The 21,504-nt window shown below is 47.8% G+C and overlaps 6 non-coding genes across 6 annotated transcripts; 3 read left to right on the forward strand and 3 right to left on the reverse strand.

Moving 5' to 3' along the window:
• Positions 1 to 7,997: 7,997 nt before the first annotated feature.
• Positions 7,998 to 8,069, reverse strand: TRNAE-CUC (transfer RNA glutamic acid (anticodon CUC)). Its single transcript has one exon. It is a non-coding gene; the product is annotated as a tRNA-Glu (tRNA).
• Positions 8,070 to 9,398: 1,329 nt separating this feature from the next.
• On the forward strand, positions 9,399 to 9,470 carry TRNAE-CUC (transfer RNA glutamic acid (anticodon CUC)). Its single transcript has one exon. It is a non-coding gene; the product is annotated as a tRNA-Glu (tRNA).
• A 2,421-nt stretch (positions 9,471 to 11,891) lies between these two features.
• Positions 11,892 to 11,963, forward strand: TRNAE-CUC (transfer RNA glutamic acid (anticodon CUC)). The gene has a single exon. It is a non-coding gene; the product is annotated as a tRNA-Glu (tRNA).
• Positions 11,964 to 13,106: 1,143 nt separating this feature from the next.
• On the forward strand, positions 13,107 to 13,178 carry TRNAE-CUC (transfer RNA glutamic acid (anticodon CUC)). The gene has a single exon. It is a non-coding gene; the product is annotated as a tRNA-Glu (tRNA).
• Positions 13,179 to 20,291: 7,113 nt separating this feature from the next.
• TRNAE-CUC (transfer RNA glutamic acid (anticodon CUC)) lies at positions 20,292 to 20,363 on the reverse strand. The gene has a single exon. It is a non-coding gene; the product is annotated as a tRNA-Glu (tRNA).
• An 820-nt stretch (positions 20,364 to 21,183) lies between these two features.
• TRNAE-CUC (transfer RNA glutamic acid (anticodon CUC)) lies at positions 21,184 to 21,255 on the reverse strand. The gene has a single exon. It is a non-coding gene; the product is annotated as a tRNA-Glu (tRNA).
• Between the last annotated feature and the right edge of the window lie 249 nt (positions 21,256 to 21,504).

Raw genomic sequence — 21,504 nt, forward strand, 5'->3', positions numbered from 1 at the left:
GGGCAGTGCAAGTGCTGGTAGGTTTTCGTTTTCCGGATTTTCTATATTATTCACGTCTTTTGGGAATTTCGTCCTTTTTGTATCGATGAACTGCTGTCAAGGGGGGGGGGGGTGTTTACCCAGTGAATCGGCATCTGCGAATTAATGTAAGGTGGATGCTGAAAACCTGCAAGCTGTTTTCAATGCGTATGATGACGCTGCAATTCCAGATCTTGTTTGTTCTCATGACGTTGTAAAAACTGTGAAGCTAGGCTGTGTGGTGAATGGAACTGCAAGTTATGTGAGAGTTCAATTTAATTTGGTCATTTATTAAAAAGGACTGGGTTGATTGATCATGATGTTTACATTGGATGGCAGTGCCTTTTGGTCATATTGGTACCCAGCTAGTGTGCAAGAAAATAATTTCCTTTTGTGGAAGCTTACACAACTTTTCAATTCACAGTTTGCTGAACCTGGAGTATGACTGCTGTACTCAGGCTAGGCCAAATTGAGTGGAGTGTTTTCTTAGTAGCTTTGCTTTACTTGAAAAACCATCTCCATGTACTGAGATGGGCATCAGATGGTGACCTGCAGCAAACCCATACTCTCATATTTACAGTGTGCATGCACTTGAATAGTTAATGGAATTGTTGCTGCCATGCCAGATATATTGACTTGAGCTTAACAGAGCCATTATATATATATATATATATATATATATATATATATATATGTGACACGAGTTCAGCTATTCCATGTGGTGGCTTGTTGGAAACAAAATTTATAATTGCTGGACTGGCATGCCCTCTCTGTATGAAGTTTTCTAAATCAGCTGCGGATTTAATGAGCCAAATAGTTCAAAGTGCAAATTGGTGCAGCTGGTTTGATAATATGCTTCTGGTCCAATATGATGTGATGTGATATCATTAGACCAGGTAGAGTGTTAACCACTGGGGGCCTGGGTAACCAGAGGTACAGGATGTGATTCCCTGCGGCACCTGCCCTTCCTGCCAGGGTGAAACGCAGGCAACGCCATATAGCCTCAGCAGCTGAGTGCATGATAAAGCCCCAATGACACACATTGGACCAGGTACACATCAACAATGATATGATACATCAATTAACAGACACATGTACAGCATATATACAGCATATATTCAGCATATATGCAGGGCAAGGCCAGCCCAACACCAGCACCTGTCTGGGCACCTGGTGCCGGTGGACCTGTCATCACAGAGGCTTCCTCTGTCTAGGCCTTCATACTAAGGGCTAAACCTCTGTTTGTTTAATTAGCTAGGTTTCCAGGGTGCCCACCATTGGAGCACTAGGGGTGCATGCTTGTTCAGGGAAGGCAGGACTGTCATACCGGTTCTTTATTCCACAGGTGCTAGAACTCAACACAGGTGCTGTTTGAAGAAAAAGTGTATCTAGTTTGCTGCAGTGCCAAAAGGAAGACATTCCTCTGCATTCCTATCACAAATAGTCAGTTTTTGTAGCTCATATATAACTTGGGTATCCACCACGTACCTTAACGCCGTCCTCTCATTGCAACCAAGCGATCCCACGCGTTGCACAGAGATCATCACCACCTCTTCATTGTACTGTGCCTAAACCCATCCAAAGAAACGAAGTGACCTAAACCCAGCCAAAGCAACAAAGTACACCAGTGCCACGCGAAGCTCGCCAAGTTTACCGCCGTCCTTCCCCTCCACCCCCGGCACAGCGTTGTTCCCCTGAGCGTGCGGCCGCCCCATGCCCAGCCTGAGGTCTGGCCAGCGTTCGCGGCACCTCCACGCCCGACCCGCCGGCGACCTGACCATCGCCGACAGCGCCAACGCACGCCAGCCGGTGGCGCGCCTGCGCAAGTCGCACGGCAGTGCCATGTCGGGCGCCGCCACCGTGCCCGACAGCTGGGAGGACACGGCCGAGGAGCCGCCCGACGACGAGCCGCTGCCGATGGTAGGCGGCGGCGGCCGGCGCGCGCCCGCCGCCGGCCGCCGCTACCCTGCCGAACTCTGGTACCTGATCGGCCGGCACGTGGCACCTGAGGACGTGGCGCGCTTCGCCGCCGTCTGTCGGGACGCGTACCGCGCCACGCTGACCTGGCCGTTTTGGCAGCGGCTGTACATGCGCCACTGCGCGCCGCCAGCGCCGATGGCGGCGCCCGACTGGCTGCAGCAGCGGCGCGGCTGCCGCGCCGCCGTCGTGCGCGCCCTGCACCGGCTGCACGCGCCGCTGCGTGCGCAGCGCCGGCGCGCCGACGACGGCACCGACACGCGCCACCTGGTGGGCGCGCGCTGTGTCAACCTAGGTCGCGCGCTGGCCGGCGGCGACTACTGGCTCTACTGCTTCGTGTTCCGCCGGACGACGGGTCACTATCACCGGCGCCTGGCGCCGCCGGCCCGCCGCGACGTTCGCGCCGCGCGCGAGGACCTGTTCGAGAACCCGGACGAGGGCACTACCGGCCTGCTGGTGAAGGCGCACGGCACCAGCCAGCTGCCGGCCGTGTTCGGCGAGGTGGTGCACAGCGTCACCGTCACCATGACAACGGGCATGCAGCAGAAGATGAGCATCGTGTTCACGCAGACGGGCTACCGCGAGGGCGGCAGCCGCGCGCCGGCCGCCTACCAGAACCGCTCGCTGGTGCTGGCGCCGGTGAAGACGTTTCGCCTCGTGCACTGGTGGGACGAGGAGTTCCACGAGGTGTTCCACCGGCGTATGATCGCTGGCAAGGACGCCGTGTCGAGCTGATGGCGCCGGCGCTAGCCTGTCAGGCCGGCGCAGATCGCCGTCCGCGGTCTGGTCAGTACGTGATGTGTGGTGTGATGACCGGCGACGAGGCGGAGGGGAGGGGGGGGGGGGGGTGGCGTGTGTCACGTGCTTAATGTTGTCGCCAACTCTGGCGCACCAGTTGTCATCGCGTCGTGCTTCCATGTGGAGTAACCGCACTACAGTGAATTTTCTCGGCCTGGTTCCCCGCTCTGTAGATTCTCGTTCTTACGGTGTAATTCCTACTAAGCATTTCTTTGACTTTTCCTGCATTTGTTCGTCCTCCACGAAACCGATGAACGAGTTGTGGTGTCCGCGTATTTATAGTATGTAGTGGATCGTGAACTGCTCATCATTCATGTGATCAATGCGCAGCAGCAACTCTTCGTACATTGCAGGGTTCAAGCATAACCAATTTGCATTGCGAGTGAACTTGTTCTTGGTTATGCTCTAGTGGAATCGATTTCGACTCCGTCCCAGCGTATTGCTGATTCTGACTCCAAGACGAACAGCGCAGTTAATTTTGATTCAATCACGATTCCTAGGTAGGTGGATATGGCTCAGTTATAGGACTAATTCTGGGACGATGGTAATTGAAATGAATTGTGTGTGGGCTACACGACAGCCACATACTGTTATGAGGCAATTAGGCAGCTGGACATTTAGTGTTCGATCTGCTGTACGGTTAGCAATGCCGAAAAGCGATGCCCTTGTGTCACTTGCGCACATGTAGATCCGGGTCAAGTCAGAGCTGATGTCAGCGATTGCAACCGAAAACTCGCGATCCCGACTCGGTGGGAGTGAAATCACCTTCACTCGGCAGGAAGCGGATTTTTCGCGGTTAACTCCTATTCGAGCGGCATTCAAGCGTAAGTCTGGTCTTTAGGTGTGAACGCTGTTATGGAATGGTTGCCAGATGTGGTGCGCCGTGTACTGTCGCTTGTGCACTGGGCGGGGTTTGGGTACCCATGTCATAAATGACATGCGTCAGGGCTGCTGGTGCAATGACGATGGGTGACCGTAAAATGCGTGATGTTGCTCCGTGATGTGTTTACTGCTAGATGTACTCAGTACTTATGATAACAAGTAGTCAAATTCGGTGAAAAGCTCAACCGATATTTGTGAGAGTCTAATAAATGATACGTTTGATGCCCTTTATTATATTCCGTATGTAAAAGTGTATGCTGAATATCGTGATGAATGATTTAAGTCGTCTTAAAAAGGCTGGAATGTCTTAAGACGCAGTGTTGCGACACACAGCCGTATGTGATGTTCTAGACGTAAGATCGACCCGCCTTTCCGTCTTTCTCAGTCTCGTGGCGTGTTGGCGCTGGTTTGCAAGCAAATACAGTATTATTTAAAAAATGCGCTGTTCCCGAATGAATTGTCATGTGATGATGAATATCTGATCGATTTGTCTTGAATTAGAATACTAAGGTGATTTGCTTGGAAGTGGTACGTTCCGGGGAGAAAACCCGCTATTGGCGCTCAATCAAAACGTTTTTTTCCCACCTTTTAGACATAAGGTACGAAACTGATCCGAGAAATTGTATCGGACAAAGACACCTGGAACTTACGAGGAGACACGTTACAGCGCGCGGCCAGTGATAGTAGAAATGGGCTGTCCTGTGTCCATGGGCGCGGAATGTAGGCTCCATGCGCCCGCAAGGTAGATTCCATGGACTCGCAAGGTAAAATCCATGGGCCGGCATAGTTCAACGATGGGGAGGGACGCTCCAAGTTCGTGCAGACTTGCAACTTAGTCGCTCGTGTCATGCGTCGTGTCACTCCGCTGCATCGGTAAGCAAGTTAAACGTCAGTACGCTTGTGCAGGGCTAATGGGGCGTTGTGGTTCGCATAGCTTGAGTTCCCTGTCCCCTTTCAATGTTTAAGGCGTCTGCAGCGCCATCTGCGCGGAACTAACCTCAGCGAGACGCCTGAGGCCAGCGCACCACCTGCAGCAACACTTGTCAGTCCCCTCATCAGTCTGTCAGCCGGACCGGGAGCGCCGGGCTTCACCGATGGGTGCTACTTGGGGGGGGGGGGGGGGGTGATGGTGAGCCGGCACTTCCGCCCGCCGGCTCAGTGCTCGGTCGTTCACTGAATTCCCGGTATACCGACCCGCTCCGAACACCTTGCCGATTGTGGGTTTTCACCATCAGCCCTCGCCATCGTTGCCGACACGGTCGAGTGGCGTGCTAGTCCGTGCCGTCCTGTTGAACTGCCGCAGCAGCATTTGTTGCCACTCAGCCCGGCACACACTTCAGAGGAAGTTATTTGCTCCGAAAGCCGGCCGCAGGCTTGTTATGATCCGGCCCGGCTTCCGAATCAGCGCGGTGAGAGCGGGCCGCGGGGCAATAGCTCTGGGGCGACAACCCTGCAGCGATGCAAACATTGGCAGATATTCAGCCTGCTTCCGTGTGCGAGGCTCTCAAACCGGTGGGACTCAAACTACGTTTTCTTATCCAGTTGAGAAGTGGCAGTCCGACGACTTCCACTTCTCAACTGGCAGTCGTCTGACGAAGCTTCTCTTTAAAGTGTTGACGTTTCTGCTCCATTGCCAGCAGCATTTGTCGTGCTGGTAAGATATCGGATTTCAGTTTTGTTCTAAGTATCCGCTGTCACTCCTAGTCGTTGCGAGCCACGTGACATAGCGCCTGAAGCGCCCGGAGCATCCCACCATGGCGAAAAGCCGCCCTCGTAGCCAAGCACAGGCTCGACAGCAACGCCTCAGCACTCCCCTGTATCACAATGGCCGGTTCTTGACGGGTTACCTCTGAAGATTTCATCCGTCATGCCATCGATGCATGTTACAGGGCGCGTACCGTTTCGAGTTTCGCCACGAAACCTGGTGCGTACGGCACTCAGTACGAAATGGATATAACTGGTCTGCCGCCGCGGCAATCACGCAGTAACACCCTATTTGTTAAAGAAAACCTGTAAATACTACATTGTACCATTTCCGCACAACGTTTCATGCCTTGTTCTTTCAGCGAACTCTCGCAGTCATCGCTGTAGATCACGTGTAACGATAGCTTCCGATAATATGTTGGCTACGTGTCTTGATATCAACATTGTATACAATGTCTCCCTGTCAGCATGCTGATGGTCGGATTTGTGATGAGTGAAAACGTTTTTTGCATGGTTGCAATGGGGAAGGGACTCGGAACAGGAGAGCATCTACCTAGACGTGTTAAGGGAAATATTGAACACCCATGCTCATTAACTACAGATGGAATTATTATTAGAATTAAGCAAAATAAACTTGTTAACTTTGATATTTAACGACATACATGTTTATCGATGGAATTTTGGCATGTCGAGAAACTGCGTATAAATGATCTGCGATAGCCACCTATATTGTGGACACTGGACACTATTCTTGTGAAGAAATTAATATGTGCGCCGTAAATTACCCCAGCACATAATATCAAATTATGCACGTAATTAATTTTTTCAGTATGCAAGAGAGAACTGTAAGTACACCCATTCAGTTTCACAAAACGGATGCCTTTATAAGAATATGATGCGATATGCGATGCTTCCATATATGTTTGCTGTGGCTACGCACATGATATATATATATATATATGTATGTATGTATATTTATATATACACACCATTTTTGACTATGCAAAAGCAAATGTGCGTTCAGTCAGCTTCTCGCATGCTTGCTCAATGCAAAATATTGCTCCATCTGGTCTAGCACGCACTACAAAGTTGAACGCCGTAAGCAATTGTTCGTTTATAACCGCTATTCGAACAGCACAATTGACCGAGAGATTGGATCCGCCTCGAATCAAAGAGACCTGAAAATTGGACGAGAAACCGGCCGATCAACTTTTTGCCGAAATTAAATGTTCCATCAGTTAAGGTGGACGAAAACGTTTTGTAGAATATCATCCGGCCGGATATCACACCGGCTGACGAAAACACTAAAAAAAAAGACTCATACGTTATTACAAGAGCGGAGCAACTAGTAGCGTTGTAACAGAAAACTACCTGACAGCAGACTAAAACCAAGTAAAGCACACCAGCATATTGTATCAATTGAAATGCCCTTACGAAGGCCGCCGGCACAGTAACTCGACCTTTGTTGAAATGATCACCTTATCTCTATCACGACGCATGACAATGCACCTGCGTGATGGACCGCCAGACCAGCATATGCACAAAATGCATAATTAAAAGCCTCTACGCTCTCACCTATGTGAAAACACACTGATTTTTTAGGCATGTCCAAACAGATGTCGCCTACAAGTCCTCGAAGCCATCCTCATAAGAGAAAGAATGTGACACGGGTTGACCTTCTGGCGTCGATGCGCCATGGCATCCCAACTCATCATCAGATAAGAAATGCCTGACTTAAACGAACAGTATAGATCCTGAATAGTTTTGGACTTGTTCAGATGGGTGAACAACAAATGGGTCATATCCGGCGATTTCGGGGATCCCTTTACTATCAGGGCCCTTTGTCAACGCTGTGCCCCCCCCCCCCCCCCCGTTGCCAAAGTTCTGGCTGCGCCCCTGCCCGTGGCTCTGGTTTTCTGGACTCGCAGCCTAACCACTACACAACCGGCACCGTGTCAAGGTATCATTAGCTACATTAGTCTCATATTCAAATCGGCAAAGTGATACTATCTAATCATGTTGCAGTAGTGACAAATCTGTACGGCAAGGCAGAACAAACAGTCGCGGTAAAATTAGCAAGTTGAGAGGCGATTAGCTGGCGGGGCTATATAATGGCGGGAGGGGGGGGGGGGGGGGTCGTATAATAACCCGAGTGCAGCGCGCCAGAATAACCAGTCACGTTTCACAGGTTTTTCTTGTTGTCATGCTGTTTTCATTTTCCCGTCCTCAGCAGAGTATGACAACAGCCTATGCCTCTGTTTTGATCTTATTGCAGCGAGAATCGTTTCAGGTGCGTCACAAGAATGCAGAAATGCGCAAGAGCATCCCTCAATCCGGGAGTTCTTGGAGCGCTTCCGGCGTGCTAGCCCATGTGGGAAGTGAGTTTTTTTATCTCCATAAAGCACATCTTCCTTGGTGAAAAATGTCGTCATCTCACCTGATCTGCTTTGGACGCGGCCGGAGGGCTCATGTCCCGCAACTTTTCGATAATCGCGCGCGCGTGGCCGCAGACTGCGCACCGCATCGTGGGCATGTTGCACGACAAACAAGACAACGAGTCCGACAACAAACAACAACCGACAACAGGACGGGCGAGACAAACAACTTGGAGAAAGATCTTCCCGCACCGGGAATCGAACCCGGGCCTCACGGGTGAGAGCCGTGTATCCTAGCCGCTATACCATGTGGGAGATTGTAAACTGTGATACGGGCACTATCATCAATGATATGTTAATGATAAAGAACGATTCTTCGTAAACTGCAACCCAAGCCATCGCTATCCTTGCTTCCGGAGATTACCGGCGTGTCATTGGTCTCTTTGATATGCCCAGGTGCTGGGGCTACATGGTGCTGTCAGCCTTTCACCCTGGCGAGCACCGTGGGAGTCAAACCCCGTGTAGGACACCAGGTCCAGCCCACTGACCGGAGAGCACAGTGGTATTTAGCTGATCTCTGTTTTAATCTTACTGCAGCAATGATCGTTTCAGGTTGCGCCACAAGGAAGCGCAAGGACACCTCTGAATTCGTAAGTTCGTGGAGCGCTTCCTGCGTTGCTGGCGCATTGAGCACATCAACTTTTCATCCCCATCAATCACACCTTCCTTGGTGAAAAACTCAAGGCACTTCATCCGTTTTTCGACAATTGCGTTGGCGTAAGGTCAGGTATAAAGGTGACACCAAGGTAAACCAACCTATTTTATTGCTTTAAGGCTTGCTGTATGGGGTAATTTCCGGTGCTCATTTTGAATTCATTGATAGCAGGAACCGCATCATACATCCGCCATCGGCTTCGTAGAGGTCAGAATAGGTCATTGACCTAAGATAATCCAGGTCGACATTTGCTTTAGGAACATACTACCTAATGTAATCTTTGTCACTTATTCAAATGCAACACTCAGAAGAGCAGTCTTGTATGGTTTTATTCACCATGACCTTTAAAAGGTCAAGCAAGGTCACTGACCTTAAATGAGTTAGTGACCTTTTGCTTAGAAACAGTTATCCAGATTCTGGGGGAATTTTGGAGACCGACCTGGAATTTGACCTTGTTTGACCTTACTTGACCCGAACGTCATGACTTAGTGACCTCAAACTCCGATCTAAGTGATTTCACGTACAGGTCAAGACACCCTGCAAATTTGGGTCTCCAGCTTTCTTAGTTCCCGAGATCTCAGGGGAGTTCAAATTGACCTCCCCCCTCACACCTGAGCGAAGGGTGCATCCACAACCTTCACGTGAATGATCTTTAACTTGCTCGGACAGTTGACCAGACACTACCGATCAAATGTGGTCAAGACACACCTTTCTCGTCTATGCGCACCCTCTGGCGGATACACAAACTGGACACCGAAGCGAGAGCAAGCGAGTGGGGAGGTACATGAATTATGCTACCTCCGTTGGCGGTATGGAGATGGCGTGGTCGCGCCCGCGTGCCCGGTTACAGGTAGAAGGATTAGGGTGGAGTATCGCTCCTCATCGTTAGCATATCATCGTCCAGAGGACCCGTACTGCCACCGCCCACCTCCCGCATGGTCTAGTGGCTAGGATACACGGCTCTCACCCGTGAGGCCCGGGTTCGATTCCCGGTGCGGGAATGTCTTTCTCCTTGTTTCTTAGCCTGTATGTCGGGCGACCTACGTCCACGCTGCGGTGCACAATATGTGACCGCGCGTCCGCAATGGTCAAGCCGTTCTGAAACCCGAAAACTACCGACAGTGTGCAAAACGCAACGAGTGCTTTGAATTCTTCACCAAGGACGATGTGCCGGATGGGGATGAAAAGCTAATGTGCTCCATGTGCCAGCAACGCCGGAAGCGCTCCACGAGTTTTCGAAGTTAGAGGTGTCCTTGCGCATCCTTGTGGCGCACCTGAAACGATAATTGCTGCAGTAAGATCAAAATGAAGATAAGCAAAATACCACTGTGCTCTCCGGTATACTACACGGGGTTTGGCTGCCCGCGGTGCCCGCCCTTCCCGCCAGGTTGAGGGGCTGACAACGCCCCAGAGTGCATCGTAGAGTCCAGTGACACGCCTGTAATCTCGGGGAGCAAGGATAGCGATGACTTGGGTTGCAGTTTACGCAAAACCGAATGGCGTTGACCCCTGCAAGCACTGCTGCACACTGCAAGCACAATGACCACACAAGCAAGCGAGCGTCCAACAATGACCATCGTAAAACAATATTTCTGAACGTCTTTCAAAGCAAAAATTGTCAGTTCGAAGGTAACAGCGGGTGAATATCTTTTTAACAAATTTGAGGATGTTTTCTAGGCAGACTAACAGTCAGGCAACGCGGAAAATAGAAATTTTACCTTACATTCCAGTCCACCAACAGATTTCTGAAACACTTTGCAGTGCTGTAGACTTACGCGCTATCATCATGAATGTAAAAACCGTACGAGTGAAATGTTAGCCCGGAATATTTCTTAATGTACTCTTTGGCGCCCTAAAGCACACAAAGTTATTTCTTTCAGATGCGTCACCATTTTCCTCCATGGTTTGGCCACGGCCTCGTTTTGGCCGCACAGCTGACGCTGCGCGGTCTAAGGACGCTGCAGCACCTGGCGTCGACTTTTTTGTAACTTCGATATGCGAGCTCGCACGCTCAAAAAAGGTACATGATTTGTACCAGTTATTAATTCTGACTGAATGTTAAACATATCCAGACAAACCTGACTTGACCATCTTAATGCGAAGGATAAGCCGTTTCTCATGTTCCATCTACATTCGCTTAGTCCTTACTATCTCTGTACAGCGAGGATAAAAATTCTGACCAGATGTTTGAGTTCTTTCGGCTTAAAGGGGTTCACTGGACCATTTTAAACTGAAGGGCCTCGGCGATTTATTTCTTGCAGTCGACCTCCCTTGGTCATAGATTTGGAGACATTTTTTTACGGCCTCGAATGCTTCTTATCATGGCAGTTGGAGAAGCTGAGATTCAGTTGCAAAGTTCCCTAACCTTTACGATTTTATCACCGGCTTATTTTTATCCTGACTTTTGAGTTGTTCCTTTGCAATGCCTTCATCTGCGATCTTTGTTTAGATAAACCACATGATGCAGAGTGCTGCAGGATTGTCACCTTTGTCAGTGTAGCCAACAAAGGCACATTTTGCATGGCTGGTCATACCGCAAATGCTTTGCGTCAATTGTCGCACTGTCCTAGCATCTGCGTTCGCTTCGAGTCAGTGAGATGGGCCAGCGCACTTACTTCTCTTCTTATCGCTCCTGTCTCATGCGAAGCACATGGCGTTCTGCACTGGTTGTTTACCGTAAGTGATTTTTGTTTTGAAATAAGGGATATATTTTGTGGGTATTGCACATCAGTATACCGATGATATATTCCTAACAGACCAAGCGATATATATATATATATATATATATATATATATATATATATATATATTATGTCACCGTAGTGAAAACTCGGTTCGGCAAGGCAAACTACAAAGGGACTGCAAGTGCAGGCTGCCCCTGCTGTACCCCAGTGCGACAGAGTGTAAAAGGGCCAGACCACTGACGAGAGAGGACAGTGATATGTAGTTTACCTCTGTTTTGATTATACCGCAGCGAGAATCGTTTCAGGTGCACCACAAGGATGCGCGGTTACATAAGGACACCGCTGAATTCGAAAGTTCGTGGAGCGTTTGCCCCATTGCTGGCACATAGAGCACGTCAGCTTTTCATCTCCATCAAGCACATCTTCCTTGGTGAACCACCGCGAGTCTGTGGTTTACCAGACGCATAGAATCTTATCATCCAGAACCTTCACATGCAAGATCTCTAGCTTGCTCGGACAGGTCACTCGACACCTCCGATTAAATGGGGTCAAGTCAAGCTTTTGTCATCTTTGCGTACGCTTGGGAGCCAGCGAGTAAGGAAGTGCACTGATTATGCTAACTCCGTTGGCAATATGATCACGCTCGCATGCCTGGTTACAGATGGAGAGATTGGGGTGAAGAATCGTTCCTTATCATTAGCATAACATTTCAGATGACCCGTATCGCGCTTGGGTACCTCCCGCATGGTCTAGTGGCTAGGATACACGGCTCTCACCCGTGAGGCCCGGGTTCGATTCCCGGTGCGGGAACATCTTGCTACGAGTTTCTTACCTGTTTCTCGGGCATCGTAAGTCCACAATGCGGTGCTCAGTCTGCGGTCACGCGTCCGAGGTGATCGAGGAGTTCCAGGGCATGAGACCGGAACTCCTCCATTAACCTCCATGAGCCGATCCCGTCTAACGCAGATCGGGTGCAACTGCGGAATTTTTCAGCAAGAGAGATGTACTTGTTGGAGGCAAAAAGCTCACCTCCTCCATGGGGTAGCACGCCGGAAGTGCTCTAAGAACTCCCGAAGTGGGGGGTGCCCTTGCGCATCCATGCATTCTTGTGGCGCCCCTGAAACGAATTTTGCTGCACTAAGATCAAGATAGAGGCAGAGGCTGTTGTCATACTCTGCTGAGCACGGATGAATGAGAACAGCATGACAACAAGTACAACGTGTGAAACGTGACTGACCATTCTGGCGCGTTGCACTTCGGTCATTATACGAACCCCCAACCCTTATAACTCCTATATATATATATATATATATATATATATATATATATATATATATATATATATATATATATTCCCAACCCCCGTACAACCCTTTTTAAAGAGTGGTATGAGTGTACTGACTCTTTGGTCCTGAGTTCAGCGTATCTGAGTCAGACTGACTGAGTCTAGTGTATCAGAATGCGTCCGGCCCATAGCTGTGAGCCGTGCATGCTGTTCCTCGAACTGGCCAATATCTAATCTGGTGCTGACCTAAACGTCATAACTGAAGGGGCTTATTCATACCTGGCTTACTCATACCCACCTGTAGTCCCGCCAGCTGATCGCTTTTTGAACCTGCTAATTTTACCGCGAGCACTTTGTTTTTGCCTTGCCGAACCAATTTGTCGCTGTTGCGACATGACAGATTCAAATATGTAGATCAGAATACCGATCAAATGGGGTCAAGTCAAGCTTTGGCGCCTCTGCGTACCCTCTGGCGGGTACGCAAACTAGACGCTGAAGGGAGAGCCAGCGAGTGAGGAGGCGCACGGATTGTGCTATCTCCGTTGACAGTATGGAAATGGCGTGGTCACGCCCCCATGCCTGGTTACAGATGGAGGGATTGTGGTGAAGAATCGTTCCTTATCATTAGCATATCATTGATTTTAGGGTCCGTATCGCGTTTCGTTACCTCCCGCATGGTCTAGTGGCTGGGATACACGGCTCTCACCCGTGAGGCCCGGGTTCGATTCCCGGTGCGGGAACATATTGCTCCAAGTTTGCTACCTATTTGTCGGGCACCTTTATTCCACGTTGCGGTGCGCAGTCTGCGGCCACGCGTCTGCGGCCGCGTCCAAAGCAGATCAGGTGCAATGGCGGGGTTTTTCGCCGAGGAAGATGTACTTGATGGAGATGGAAAGCTCACCTGCTCCATGTGCAGCAACACCGGAAGCGCTCTAAGAACTCCCGGATTGAAGAGTGTCCTTGCGCATCCGTGCAACCCTGTGTCGCACCTAAAACGATTCTCGCTGCAATAAGATCAATACAGAGGCAGAGGCTGTTGTCATACTCTTCTGAACAGGGGAAGAATGAAAACAGCAGACAAGTACAACCTGTGAGGGGTGACGAACCATTCTGGCGTGATGCACATGGGTCACATATATGTGTCTGGCGAATAGCTATAAGCCATGCATGATGTTCTTCGAACTGGCCAAAGTCTAATTTCGTGCTGATCCAAGCGTCATAACTGGATTGTATTATTCATACCTGGCATACTCACACCCACCTGTAGTCCCGACAGCTCATTGCCTTTGAACTTGCTAATTTACCGCGACTAGTTTGCTCCTGCCTTGCGGTACCGATTTGTCACTGATGCGACATGATATATACGTATGTAACCATATATATATATATATATATATATATATATATATATATATATATATTGCTTTGTCCGCCGTAATATATTATTGGTCTTAAGATGCAGTGTCCACAAACTATATCAGTATCTAAGAAACAAACCACTCACCTCAACTAACTAGTGGCGAAAGGCATGCGCCTGCATTTTCAACCGAAAAAAAAGAAAAAAAGAACAATTCATGCAAACCGTGGGTGTCACCTACACGTCGCCCATCAATTATGCATAAGAGTGAGCTATTTGAACAGAAACTGAAGCACTTTAATCGCCAAGACAATGAAAAATACTTTTCTTACCGCAACATCCTTACTACATGGAATAGATCTCCCCCCCCCCCTCTCCTAAAGAATAGGAATCAATTCTCGTCATCACTGGATTAAACAATGCCAGAGCTGGAGTTTGACAATGTAAATGCAAACACATTCATGCTATTTTATATGATAATACTGAAAGCAATTCTACATCTTTCCAACAGGTTTTTAACATCGGGAATATTTTAAGGCACTTAAAGATATGTGATTACACCAATCTTTAAGAGTGGGGATTCCCAATTTGTAAAGAACTTTTGACCTATCAGGTCTTCGCCGTTTGTGTCCAGAATTCTCGAAAAACCTATCTATAATAGTATCATTCTTCATATAAACCAAAACCACCTGATTAACCAAAATCAGTTCGGATTTCAGGAGATCAAAAGCGCCTACATGCCAAGTCTTCTTCTCAAGGAAACTATCGCTAGGGCTTTTGAAAACAGGGAATATATACTAGGTCTGTATTTATACTTGAAAGAAGCAGTTGAAGCTGTTATCTTAAGCCTCTTTCTACGTATACTTACTAAATGTGGCATTCAACGAAAACCGTATGAAATCACCTCTTCTTATTTGTATCGCAGAATTCAATGCGTAAAAATCAGGACTTACCTGTCATCATTCAAAAACATAACAATGGGTTTAACCCAAGGAACACTTCTCGGCACAATACTGTTGTTATTGAACATAAATGACTTGCCTAAAGGAAGCAGTACATGATTTGCCTCTCTTACGCTGATGATACCGCGATTATTCTAAAAAAATACAAGTATTGTGGAACTTCAAAACAATGGCAATGCTCTTGTGCTTCTAATGACTTCCTGGTTTAGTGCTAGTTTTCCTACGCTGAACGCATCAAAAACGTTTACACAGCATTACACTACCCTTTCTTCTCATTTCCAACTAAATGTGCAAGTTAACAAGTCACCTTTTGAAGAGAAAAAGGAAATGAAAAACCTTGGTGTGTTCGTTGACAAATATTCTAAATTTACGCGCCGTGTTAGTTTAGTTGCAAGCATATTAGGTAAAAATATTTGAATAATAAGTGGGGTTTGGTACTTCACTAGCAAAACAATGCCACACCCATTTTATAAAACTTTAATTCTTCCTTATCTAAATCACTGCAGCGTGATTTGGGGTGTAAATTATGTTTCCCAACTAGATTGGTCAGTAATTTTGCAGAAAGGGCTGTGCGTCTGATAGAAAATGTGAATCCTTCACAAAGCTCTGAGCCAGTCTTTAAACGATGCATTTGAAACTGTCGGATATCACTAATTTCCAAATGGTAATTGTGGTGCACAAATTTCTAACTTGGCAGCTTCTTGCATCATTCGATTTAATACCCTACTCTACGAACCTACGAATCAAATGAAATAGATATCAGGCGAGTAAAACATCTAAACCAACCTTTCTCTAATGGTTATTATAGACCATTTGCAACATATTGCATTGGCCCTACGCTGTAGAGCGATATTATGATTTCATATTTTCCACAAATAGCTGAGCAGGAGTGTATGAAAACAGCATGGCAACAAGGAAAGCCTGTGAAACGTGACTGACCATTCTGGCGCGTTGCACTCGAGTCGTTATGCGACCCCCGAACCCTTACAACCACTGTGCCCCTAATATATATAACTCCAACCCCTATACAACCCTTTTTAAAGAGTGGAATGAGTATAATGACTCCTGGGTCCTGAGTTCAGCCTATCTGAGTCAGGCTGACATAGTCTAGAGTATCAGAACGCGTCCGGCCAATAGCTGTGAGCCGTGCATGCTGTTCTTCGAACTGGCCAGTGTCTAATCTGGTGCTGACCTAAACGTCATAACTTTAGGGGTCAAACTGGTAAGTCTCGGCGGAGGACTTTCGGGTGTATGTAGCCTTACCCCATCACTCTCAACTCTACCTCATTCCATGGCCCCGAAATTGTCACTTATGTCCGAAATGGCTCTATTACAACCAAAACAAGACAGAAATACCTTCTCTCCCCCACCATCTGTCGATCATTTCCTACTCTCCTTTTGTCAAGGAGGCGCTGGTTGGTTACCGTAAGTGATCTGCGTTTTTGAAATACTGATATGTTTTGTGGGTACCGTACATGTCTACACGGAAAATATATGTTCTAACGGACCACACAATATATATTGTCTCGCCGTAGTGACAACTCCGTACGGGAAGGCAAATTACAGGGGACTGGAAGTACAACCTGTACTTCCAATCCCCCTGTCGGCAGGGTACAACGGGTCTAGACCACTGAGGGGAGGGAACAGAGATTTTTAGCCTCCCTCAGCTTTCATTATACTGCAGCGAGAATCGCTTCAGGTACGCCACAAGAATCAGTATAGACAAGAATCAGCGCATAGACACCTCTCAATTTTAAAGTTCGTGGAGCGTTTGCGGCGTTGCTGACACATAGGGCACGTCAACTTTTCATCTCCATCAAGCACATCTTCCTTGGTGGACTGCCGTGCGTCTGGGGTTTTCCAGGCGCATAGGACCTTAACATCCAGAGCCTTCACATGCATGATCTCTAATTTGCTCGGACAGATGGCCCGACTCTTCCGATCAAATGGGTTCAAGTCAAGCTTTTGTCGCCTCTGCGTACCCTCTGGTGGGTACACAAACTGGACGATGAATCGAGAGCCAGCGAGTGAGGAGGTGCACGGATTATGCTATCTCCGTTGACAGCATGGAGACGGCGTGGTCACGCCCGCGTGCCTGGTTACAGAGGGAGGGATTGTGGTGAAGAGTCGTTCTTTATCATGAGCATATCATTGATGATAGGGCCGTATCACAATTCATTGCCTCCCGCATGGTCTAGTGGCTAGGATACACGGCTCTCACACGTGAGGTCTCCAAGTTTCTTACCAAGTTTGTCGGGCGCCTTTAGTCCATGACATGGTGCGCAGTCTGAGGCCGCGAGTCCGTAAAGATCGAGGAGTTCTGGGACCTAAGCCCTCCGACCGTGTCCAAAGCAGATCAGGTGCGGTGGCGGGTTTTTCTCCAAGGAAGATATACTTGATGGGGGTGAAAAGTTAACATGCTTCTTGTGACAGCAACGCCGGAAGCGCTCCAGGACCTCCGGGATTTAGCGGTGTCCTTGCGCATTCCTACGTCTTTATGGCGCCTCTGAAACGATTATTGTTGCAATAAAATCAAAACAGAGGCAGAGGCTGTTGTTATACTCTGCTGAGCAGACGGAATATGAAAACATGCCACCAAGTACAGCCTGTGATGCGTGACTAACCATTCTGGCGTGCTGCACTAGGGCCATATAGATGTGTCTGGCCAATAGCTATGAGCCATGCATGATGTTCTTCGAACTGGCCAAAGTCTAATTTCGTGCTGACGCAAGCGTCGTAACTGGATTGTATTATTCATACCTGGCATACTCATACCCACCTGTAGTCCCGACAGCTCATTGCCTTTGAACTTGCTAATTTTACCGCGAGCAGTTTGCTCATGCCTTGCCGTACCGATTTGTCACTACCGCTACCTAATAAATACGTATATGTCTATATATACATACATACATATGTATATATATATATATATATATATATATATATATATAAATATGCATCTATTGTTTTGTCCGACACAACATATTATCGGTCTTAGGATGTACAGTGTCCACAAAATATATCAGTATTTAAAAAGCAAACTACTCACATCAACTAACCAGTGGCGATTGGCATGCGCTTTGCATGAGACAGGTAAAATTGGAATGGAAGTAAGTGCGCAGTAACAGCTCAGTGACTCGGGCCGAACGCAGATGCTGGAGCAATGTGACAACTGAGACAAATCATTTGCTGTATGACCAGCCACGGAAAACGCGCCTTTGTTGGCTGCACTGAAAAAGGTGGCAACCCTGCAGCAGTTTGCATTAGGTGGTTCATGTAAGCAAAGATCGCGCACGATGGCATTGGAAAGGTACAACTCAAAGGTCAGAATGGAAGTAAGCCGGTGATGGGGCTGTCAATGTCACCAAACTTTGCAACTAAACCTGTGGTTCTCCAACGGCCTTCACAACAAGCATTGTAGATCGTGAGAAAGTATCTCTGAATATATGATGATATTTGCTTAAGACGCGCGCACCAAGGGAGGTCAGCACGAGCTGCCGGTTAGATAGTATCACTAGATTTAGATATGAGACTAAGCTAGCTCATGATATCTTGACAGGGTGCCGGTTGTGTAGTGGTTAGGCTGCGAGTCCAGAAAACCAGAGGCACGGGCAGGGGCGCAGCCAGAACCTTGGCGAGGGGGCGGGGACACAGCGATGATAAACGGCCCCTGATAGTAAAAGGACCTTCCAAATCGCCGGATATGACCTGTGACTGATTATAACCTATGACTATACAGTGATTTTCGTGCTGGTTCTTGAGCTGAATGTACAGGAAGTCAGTCAGTACAGTCAGTACAGTCAGTTCATTTTTAGCTTTAAATTTATATGAGTGCTTTATGTTTTCCATGTTTCCTTGGAGTTAAAAGAATGTTTGATGAATTCATCACGATGGTATTTTTTCTTGTCTAGTCTAAAAATGTAGTAAGGATGTTGCAGTAAGAAAAGTATTTTTCATTGTCTTGGCGATTGGAGTGCTTCTGTTTCTGTTCAAATAGCTCACTCTTACGTATATTTGATGGGCGAAGTGCAGTTGACACCCATGATTTGCAGGATTTTTGTTGTTGAAAATGTAGAATACCCTTTGGACAAATATCACACTGACTGACAAAAACACTGAAATACGACTTACCATTCATTACAAGAGCAGGATAACTAGTAGCCTTGTAATGAAAAACAACCTGACGGCAGACCAAAACCAATTAAATCGCACCAATGTAGTGTATGAAGTGAAATGCCCGTACGGAGGCCGCGGGCACAGTAACTCGACCTATACTGGAATGTCTGCCAAGCGATGCTATCTAACACACAGCTTCTTCTGACCTCCTTGGTACGCACGTCTTAAGGTGATATCGTCACATATTTGGGGAAACTGTCTTTACCGTCTCGAATGCTGGTTATCAGCACAGTTGGAAAACACCACGCTCAGTTGCAAAGTTTGCCAGCATTAACGGCCTTATCACCAGCTTTTTTCTATCCTGACTTTTAGCTTGTACCTTTTCGACGTCTTTATCCTCGATCTTTGCTTACCTGAACAACATAATGCAATCTACTGCAGTATTGCCACCTTTTTTCTGTGCAGCCAACAAAGGCGCGTTTTGTACCGCTGGTCATACAGCCAATGCTTTGCCTCAGTTGCCGCATTGTTCCAACATCTGGGTTCGCCTCGAGTCACTGAGGCAGTACTGCGCACTTAATCTATTCTGATTTCGCCTGTCTCATGCAAAGCACATGCCGTTCTGCACTGGTGAGTTGACGTCAGTGATTTGTTTCCTAGGTACTCATATATTTCGTGAACACTGTACCTTTTTAGACCGCTAATATACCTTAACAAACCAAACAGCATATATATATATATATATGTATACATATATTTTCGCAGTAGTGATACATCGGTACGGCAAAGCAAAAAAAAAAGAAGAAGAAGCAAGAAAACTGCTCGCGGTAAAATAAGGAAGTTCAAAGGCGATGAACTGGCGAAACTACAGGTGAGTATGAGAATGTCAAGTATGAATAACCCCACCAGTTATGACGTTAAGGTCAGGACCAGATTAGACATTGGCTAGTTCAAAGAACAGCATGCGTTGTTTACAGCTATTCGCCAGACACGTGTATATGGCCCGAGTGCAATACACCAGAATGGTTTGTCACGTCTCACAGGTTGTACTTGTCACGCTGTTTTCATTCTTCCCCTGTTCAGAAGAGTATGACAACAGCCTCCGTGTTTGTTTTAATCTTATTGCAGCAAGAATCGTTTTAAGTGCGCTACAGGGATGCACGGATACGTAACGACACTCTTCAATCCGGGAGTTCTTAGAGCGCTTCCGGCGTTGCTGCACATGGGGCAGGTGAGATTTTCATCTCCATCAAGTACATCTTCCTTGGTGAAAACCCCGCCACCTCACCTGATTTGGACGCGGCCGGAAGGCTCATGTCCCAGAACTCCTCGATCATTGCGGACGCGTGGCCGCAGACTGCGCACCGCAACGTGGAATAAAGGTGCCCGACATATAGGTACAAAGTTTGAGCAATATGTTCCCGCACCGGGAATCGAACCCGGGCCTCACGGGTGAGAGCCGTGTATCCTAGCCACTAGACCATGCGGGAGGTAATGAATTATGATGAGGCCGTATCATCAATGATATGCTAATGATAAGGAACGATTCTTCACCACAATCCCTCCATGTGTAACCAGGCATGCGGGCGTGACCACGCCATTTCCATACTGTCAACGGAGATAGCATAATCCGTGCACCTCCTCACTCGCTGGCTCTCGATTCATCGTCCAATTTGTGTACCCACCATAGGGTACGCAGAGGCGCCAAAGCTTGTCTTGACCCCATTTGATCGGTATTCTGATCTACATATATGAATCTGTCATGTCGCAACAACGACGAATTGGTTCGGCAAGGCACAAACAAAGTGCTCGCGGTAAAATTAGCAAGCTCAAAAAGCGATCAGCTGGCGGGACTACAGGTGGGTATGAGTAAGCCAGGTATGACTAAGCCCCTTCAGTTATGACGTTTAGGTCAGCATCAGATTAGACACTGGCCAGTTCGAAGAACAGCATGAACGGCTCACAGCTATGGGCCGCACGCATTCTGATACGCTAGACTTAGTCAGTCTTACTCACATACGGGGGTTGGGGTATATATATATATATACATATATATATATATATATATATATATATATATATATATATATATATGCCGACGTGCTAGCCCATGGAGGTGATCTTTTCGTCTCCAACAAATGCATCTCTCTTGGTGAAAATCCCGCAATTGCACCTGGTATGCGCTAGACGCGGTCGGCGGGCTTATGCCCCGGAACTCCTCGATCACTGCGGACGCGTGGCCGCAGACTGAGCACCGCATCGTGGATTTAAGGTGTCCCGAGAAACGGATAAGAAACTTGTGGTAAGACATTCCCGCACCGGGAATCGAACCCGGGCCTCACGGGTGAGAGCCGTGTATCCTAGCCACTAGACCATGCGGGAAGCAACGGGTGACGATACGGTTACTATCAGCAATGACATGCTAATTGTAGGGAACAATTCTTCATCCCAATCTCTCCATCTGCAACAGGCATGCGAGCGTGACCATACTGCCAACGGAGATAGCAAAATCAGTGCACCTCCTTACTCGCTGGCTCTCAAGCGTACGCAAAGATGGCAAAAGCTTGACTTGACCCCATTTGATCGGAGGTGTCGAGTGACCTGTCCGAGCAAGTTAGAGATCAGGCATGT

This window comes from Pollicipes pollicipes, unplaced genomic scaffold, assembly GCF_011947565.3.
Source record: "Pollicipes pollicipes isolate AB1234 unplaced genomic scaffold, Ppol_2.1 Scaffold_4002;HRSCAF=4701_pilon_pilon_pilon, whole genome shotgun sequence".
Taxonomy (NCBI): domain Eukaryota; kingdom Metazoa; phylum Arthropoda; class Thecostraca; order Pollicipedomorpha; family Pollicipedidae; genus Pollicipes; species Pollicipes pollicipes.